Consider the following 7,734-nt stretch of genomic DNA (forward strand, 5'->3'; position numbering starts at 1 on the left):
CTTTTGCTACAGCAACAGGCACACAGTTCCCACTCCTCCCCTCCCAGTGAATATTTGAATCACACCATGGATTCACGGGCAACTGGGTTTTGTTCTTCGGGGTATTCGTCTGGGAATGAAGGCAATTACCACATCCCAGCGCCTCTGCTCGCTGCAATAAATCTCTCATAGAAGAATGGACCTTGGAGGCAGCTGCTCGGGGCGGCTTAGTCACCGCTGCCATTTGGGAAATGGGCTGGCACTCACCGACGGCGTGGCACAGAGCACCAAAGGCAGCGCGGCAGCACCGGGAGAGGGCTCTGCCGCTCACTGCGGTTTGGCCACAACCGGATCCTCCTCTCCCTCGGTGATGGAGGGAGCAAAGTGTATGAGGTGGAGCCCAAGCTTACACTAAAGATCTTTGAGGAAAAGTGCGAAGTGCTTTTCAAACCTACAGCTGTATTCACTTTAATAAGAGTTAGAGCTCCCCAGCAGATAGTAAACTCTTTTATTTATGCCCATGTCTTAGACAGAATTAATCACCTTTTGTAACAGCACTAAATGCAGTTTTCTGGTAGCACTAGAAACAGAATCCAGCCCACAGCCTGCAGCATCACTCCTCTTTCCTATAGCCATACAAATTAACTGTCCTCTGTGCACATGCAGGAGGTGAAGACAAGTTTCCTGTGCTCACTGGATGCTGCCGGTGTCTCTGAACTCTACACGAGTTCTTTGGATTTAATTTTGAACTAACTTCATAATCACACACTGGACTTTCAGTGGATGCTTTGGGTGGCGTTGAGGGCTGCTCTGGGGGCTCTGGCGAGAACGCAGCTGTCTCCTGAGGGCACCCGAGCCCTGGGTCAGCCTCCATCCACACACCTCAAACCGCATCAGAAACAACAGGGTTCTCAGAGTTAAGAGATGTCCATCCAGTGCAAGAAGACCTTGGCAAGCAGACATGTGACCCTGGACAGCTAGATGGTGAAATCCCAACGTACTTTTAATGCCTGTAAATCTCTCTAATAAGCAGCTGAACAAAGGGCAAATTGTGTTATGCAGTTTGGGTGATGCTGTCACTCTGGGTTAGCTTATTTTTAAATAGGTTACCATTCTGTTTACATGCAGTCAATTTAAAAAATCAGCTCAGGTGCATTTTAAGAAGCGTTATCCTTACCAGCGAGTAAACCCCGATCTGCCACCCTCAAGGCACATCTTTCACACAACCCTTGGAAGATCTTCCCAGCACATGGGCTAGCAACATGTTAATCTTTATAAATCAAATATTTGCCAAGTGGAGTAGAAAGCCATGTGTCTAAGCAAGATACACTGAAAAATGGAACAAAGCACCATGTGTGTCAGAGATCACTAGGTTGTTTTGCCTGTCCCTTGCAGAGTTATCCTTCAAAATAATATTTCCCTAGCCCAGCTGTAGATGTTATTTGACTCCAACCTTTCTGTAGATGTTATTTTACTCCAACCTTTCTTTTTTCCCATTTCTAACTGAAAAAAAACGACCCTCTGTGGGAAACTTAAGGCTGAGAATGGATGGTCTACCACTGAAACCGGAACAGGACTAATGGATTTCTGAGCTTGTGCTCAGCCCGTATATTTAACACATTTCTGGAACAGACACTTCCATGCTGACACTCCTCTCCTTCTGAGATTCCGGTGTGGAAACGGGAGCGCGCTGCGCTGAGCCCCCGCTGGCTGACAGGCTGCTGGCTTCTGCTCCGGCAGGACCTGCTGGTCAGCTCTCCCGAAAGAAGATTCATCAGTATTTGGGAAGCAATTAACACGGCATCGCAGTGATCCGGTTGTGGCACAACTTCCCACTGTTCCAGCTGACAGGGAGGTGTCAGTACAGGACATCCCATGTCTGTCACTCCAAGGAAGCTGTTAACACACGTTATCACTCTCTGATGGATCAAGCTATCAGAGGTGCCTGGAAAAGTCTGGACAACTCTTGCACCTCCTCTGGAAAAGTCCCAGCATCCCTACCTGACCTCTTTGCTCACGTTACCCAGAAGACTGGTCCGGAGCTCCGCAGCAACAGTGCCGGGCCAGGCTGGCTGGCAGCAGCCGTCACCTGCACAAGTTGCTCTTTGGACTTTGGATTGTGGATGCAATTTCACATTCACAGCTCTGCAGGAGGGAGACAGGAGGACACATGTTCAAGATCATTCTTCAGGTTTCCAAACAAGCATACTTATTCTGCACACAAAAGGTCTATGCTGAATTGCTTTTATGGCCAGACACCTGCATGTTTGGCGATCCCATTATTTGTCTGGTTCAAGCGATTTCCCCTCACCCTCTCCTTTCACGTCTGTCACATCAGGGTTGACCCAACTTCCTGATGCTGCAAGCTTCATCTCAAGAGTCAGGTATGGCAGGGCTATGTCCGTGGGGAAACTGAGGGAAGAGGACACGAGCTCACAAGCAGGAAGAGCAACAGCTCCCCAAGGGGACGTGCAGGTCTCCAGAGCCCGTCTGCACCGGTCACCTCCTTGCGCAGCAAAGTGTACAATTCACCCTGCGGCACTCGCCCCACCGTGCCCTGTGAGCTGCAACGTGGGTCACTACTTCTGTTGCTGCTTTGCTTTCAGGGCTCTTGTAGTGCTAGTAATTTGGGAGACTTTTAAACATTCAGAGTGCCAAGTACGGAGTATTGCCCAGGGTGTAGAACTTGCATTAGCTGGGTAGAAAAATCTGGTGCTTAGTGCTAGTCCTGTCTGAGCAACACGCAACTCCCGCTGCAGCTTCGTGCGCAGCAGCCACTGGTGCTCCCGTCCTGCGGCGCATCGCTGACAGCTGCAAGACAACTCACCTGAGGAGAAAGTCCTTCCTCCGCAACCCCAGGCTTATATGTCTAAGGCAAATGATCCTTTTCCAGTGCTATTTTGCTTTCTAGACTTGTCTGTGGAGTTAGATTTAACCAAGGTTTTGTTATTTTTGCTTCTTAAATGGCCCCAAGTCTCGGTAGGGTTTGTTTCAACAATCTCTTGTGGACATGCCAGCCTTAATCTCACTTTTCCAGGCCCTTCTTATTGTCTGGGATGAAAGCGCAACACAGAGCCTCCCCTGCTAATTGCCAGCTCTCTGTTCCCAATGACAGGTGTATTGTCTGGAGGACCAGACCCAATTGTGTCCCTGCGCAGTTGGGCATCAGCTGCTGATATTAGAGAGCCTTTCAGGGGAGCTTGGGCACGGCTGGTTATTTAGTGCCATCATTTGTAACAAATCTCTGTAGCCTAGAAACTTTTAATAGAAAAAAAAAGGGACCTGCCTTTATTATTCATCTATCATTGTTTTGGTTTGTTTTGTTTTCTCAAGCTACTAACTATTCCTAAATCTCCCATCCTCCTACCAGCAAGACAGGGCATTTGGTTCTGATTCTCTGTGAAACCATAAATCTCTCTGGTATCCTTTTTCCATAGTTTTCTAATAAAGGTGTTTTGCTGGTTTAAGCAGACACCCACTGCAGATCTACTATCAGCTGTAATCACAGCCAGCAAAAAGTTGGCAAACTGTTATTCGTGTGGGGTGCATTCTGAAGCAATGGGGCTAGGGGATATGCGTGGGCTCAGACAGACAGACAGACATCCCGGAGGGCTGGTTCGTATCCTCAGGAGAGCCGAGTGGCAGCGCCGAGGCAGCGGGCTCGCTCCGGGACAGCGACTGCGCCACCAGGTAAGGAGAGCGGCTCTGGCGCTCAGAGTGAGGAACGGCGGCAGCAAGAGAGCTCCTGGGAGACGAGAGGAAAAAGAGCAGGAGCAATATTAGACTCAGATCGCATCTGTCTTTCCCATTTTCCACATTAAAGGGTAAAGCTTTCCATACGTGACTGTTGCACAACACCAGAGCTCCAGCCAGCGCCGTGCCACCAGAAACGCAATGGACCATTAAGCAGATGGCCCAAGTTTTCGCTGCAGGAACCTGGCAATGGAGAAACCATCTCTTTACTGGATTTAATCACATCAGTCACAAGACAGGAGGGAAGGTTTACAAACAACAGGCATAAGCAGTTCCACATCAACTCCAGGAACACAGATGTTGAGAAGGAGGCGGCGTGTTGTGTCTGGCTGAGCCCTGGGTGCCCCTGCGGGTTTGGATCAGTGTTTCAGTCAGACCAGCACAGGCAACCACGAAGCTTCCCCTTATTTCTGCTCTCCCGCACTGTGCAGCATCAATACGTGCATCCGGTCACCGGTGCTGGGAGACTTGTGCCTGAACCAGCAGGTCACAGCTGTAATACAATACATAGACAGCCTCAACCCGCTGCTCCAAGTGTGTTCTGCAACGTGAACACTTAGAGGTTACCAACACCTATTTGGGGAAGTTTACCTTGTCTTTATAATGGCTGTGCCTCTGCAGTCATGTTCAGTCAACTCCAATACATATTCACAGTCCAGATGGAGACTCCCCACTTCACATCCCTTTTAACAACATGCAGCAGCATCTCAGGGAGCGGCACAGAGACCTCTTTGTACCTGAGACTCTTCCTCTTTTCCAACTTGTGTAGTGCTGCCAGCTTGTTCTGCCAGGACCTAAATAAAGCTGAAAACTTACTCCAACACTACTAACAGAAGGACTTTTACAATTGTCAACAGACCACCAGAAATTCAGGCACTTCCAAACGGTATTGACAAGTGATAGACAGTAGCATAGTGATTTGAGTATCATAATGCGAGAAAATAGAGTAAGATCAGCACTGGACTTTCCTGAGTTTCTGGCATCCTATAGCATTTAGCTGAAAGCAAGCGAAGGGCTCCTCGGGCACTCCATTTGTCCGCGGCCTTGGAGGGAGGTGCCTTTTTTTACTCCTGCCTGCTCCTTTTCACCGTTCAGAAAATGGTTGTTTCAGGAACTCTTGGGAACTTGCTTCCCATTTCAGTGCATCATCCCCTCGACTGCAACACTTGTCTGCTCCCAGCTTCAACCTCTTCTTCCCATTTCCAAAGTAATGAAGACACCGTCTTGCACTCAGGTCAATTCTCTATTTCCTGCAATGAGTTTCAAGACCTCAAATCCATCTCCTGCCTTTGTAACAGTTGCACGACAAAGATCCTGAAGAGATCATCTTCTGGGTAAGCACTTACTCCATTAGCTTTGTTTTAGTCACAGGTTGATAAAGTTTTAGTCTATCTAGTTCTGATCTCGCCAGAATTGTATTTAAATTCTTCTGACAGATTCTTGGCCTGCAGTTTGTTAACAGATCGTTGTTGAGGCAAGATGTTTGAAATTAGAGTGGTTTTGAACAGGAGAGACACATGGCGCATTTATTCTCCAGCTCAGTGATTATCCCTGCCTGGCTCCGCTCCTAACACAAGTTCACCTTGGGACGTTACGGGAGCTGCCGGCTACTTTGGGATCCAGGGACTCTGTTGGAATACGCACAGGACGCAGCCACAACCGGGGTTGGGGCGCCGCTGCAATATGTGCTTTCAGCTGCTGGATGATTTGCGTTGCCTCCGGCCAGCGCTAATGCAAAGCAGTCCTGTGCAGCGCTGGACGGTGCGGGCTCCGGAACACTCTCCCACGAGCTCTGCAGACAGACGTGGAGCGTAGGGGCTGTCAGTCGCCCCGTTGTCTGCACTTCATGCAGCAGAGACACCAGCGCAGCTGCTTACAGCACGAGAAAGTGTTGCTTGGGATTCTCCAGCTGCCCGTGGTTTCACACACACGTGCCGGGGTGACCTGTCACCTTTCACTGTGAACAGTCATAGGCACCAGTCCAACAGCCACAAGCTACTGGGCAGCACACTCCCGCCAGTGCTGTACTGGGATCCTCTCACCAGACAGAGCTGGGGACCAGCGCGGTGTGTGTGGCTGTCGGTGGCTGTCAGGGTTGGCCGTCTGTCCTTTGCAAACCTCCAACAAACAGGTGCTGAGTTATTCCACCAGACCGTGCTGGAACAATGGAAACCCTCTGTCCATCACTCCTTCCCGTTACACAAAACCAGTCCCGTCTCTAGAGGATCAAAGGCCTTGTCTGCTATGACTTTACTTTTTGCAACTCTAGTTCTAGAGAGCAGAAAATCGACTTGTGATTTACACTTGTTACCCTGAAGAAACAGCGTGTTTGTCTTTCACACTGCAAGAGCAGGTGCAAGCTGTGCAGACTGAAACTGTACTGCAGATTTTGTTAAATGTTCCAAGTTACCCAACATCTCTTTAAATAAGGTCAAGAATTTAAGGAGTCATTTGGCACTCACAGACAAAGCAGACACTGAATACAAACCTGGGAAACCAGGCATGGTGCAAATGCAGACACTAAAATACCTGGGAATATATACATTGCAGACACACACAGACTGTATAGACACAGGCTTCAGCTTGAACGCCCACCTGTTGGGAAAAACACGAACATTCCTCGTGTCCCAAGTAAGTTCTCAAAAATGTGTCTGGAATGCTATTTAACTTCCCTGTCAGATGCCTTGTAGGATGATAAACCTGGATTGCAGCTTTGTTAAGGCTAGAAACAGATTTCGGTACTGCTATAGAAAAATACAGGGGAAAGTTTGCATTCTTCAGGCTCCAGCACAGCTCATTGTCCCGGGTTGGGGAAGCGCCTCTCTGAATCTCAGCCAACCATTAATGGGCAATAGATGGAGCTAGTGGTGCACGAAGATGGATTTGAACTAGGGAAGAGATGCACTTGCACATCTGCAAAAGAGCCAGTCGCATACCTGGGAGGACGGGAAAAAACACTATATTACTAGAAGGTAAAACAATAATTGTAGGACATCTGCTTAGTTGTCAAGGACCAAGAGGGAAATAAAGCTGTTGTCCCCTCTAGCTAAAACCTGCTGTTTCTTTTTCCCCAGACTCCCAGCCACCAACTGCTCTACAGTTTGTATGCCAATCCAATTCTGACGCCTGTAATTCACCCCAGAGACTGTTTATTTTAACTTTATCAAGTGAAGAGAAAAACAACTGTGTTAGAACGAAAAAAAGAGCATCTGGCAGCAGGATATTCTTTCTCTCAGCCAGCTTCCCAGCCCAACCGGTGGACAAGAAAATGGGATTTTAGGTACCCAAGGGTTGAAAGAAAGAGGAGAACACAGAACGCAGGTTCTCTGTGTGCTTATCTTAAAGATGGTCATTTGTGGTCCGTTGGAATGAGTGCTCTCGGTACCTTGTGCTCCATCTCAAGCCAAGCAGTCAAGCCTCTTATGGGCCCTGCAGGACAGCAGCGGTGAAACCACACACAGGACACTGCCCGATGTGTCCTGTGCCAAAACGTGACCTCTGGAGCTCCCCGAGCTTCGCAGTGTGTCCCCAGGGGCGCCCGGCCCGCGTGGGACACAGCACCACGGCTCTCTGAGGTGACAGCAACTGACCGGACACAACTCATTTCAAATATCAGGCACCTTTCCCCTTCAGCAGCACAGGGACGCTGAGCACCGTCAGCACATGTCACCCGCTGCCAGGCGTCCGCAGCGAGGGCTCGGGAAGCTCAGGATCTCCTCTCCCAACAGGAGCTGATGGACTTTCCCGCTCCACAGCAGCTCGAGCGCCACGGTTGGCTCCGCGGCTCCTCCCGCCCAACGCTTGGGAAAAATAACATATTGCTTTTATTTTAAATCAACAAGATTTTTAATTTCAGGCACTTATACATCTAGAAAGCAAAACTGATACGTAACAGACTGAAAAAATCTCACTACACGTCTGCATTGCGTTCAAATGCATTCTTTACTGAGAAGCCGCCACAAATTCTTTTCTCTATGGATACACGAAGCTTTTCCTTTTAAC

The sequence above is a fragment of the Columba livia genome, chromosome 19 (genome assembly GCF_036013475.1).
Source record: "Columba livia isolate bColLiv1 breed racing homer chromosome 19, bColLiv1.pat.W.v2, whole genome shotgun sequence".
Taxonomy (NCBI): Eukaryota; Metazoa; Chordata; class Aves; order Columbiformes; family Columbidae; genus Columba; species Columba livia.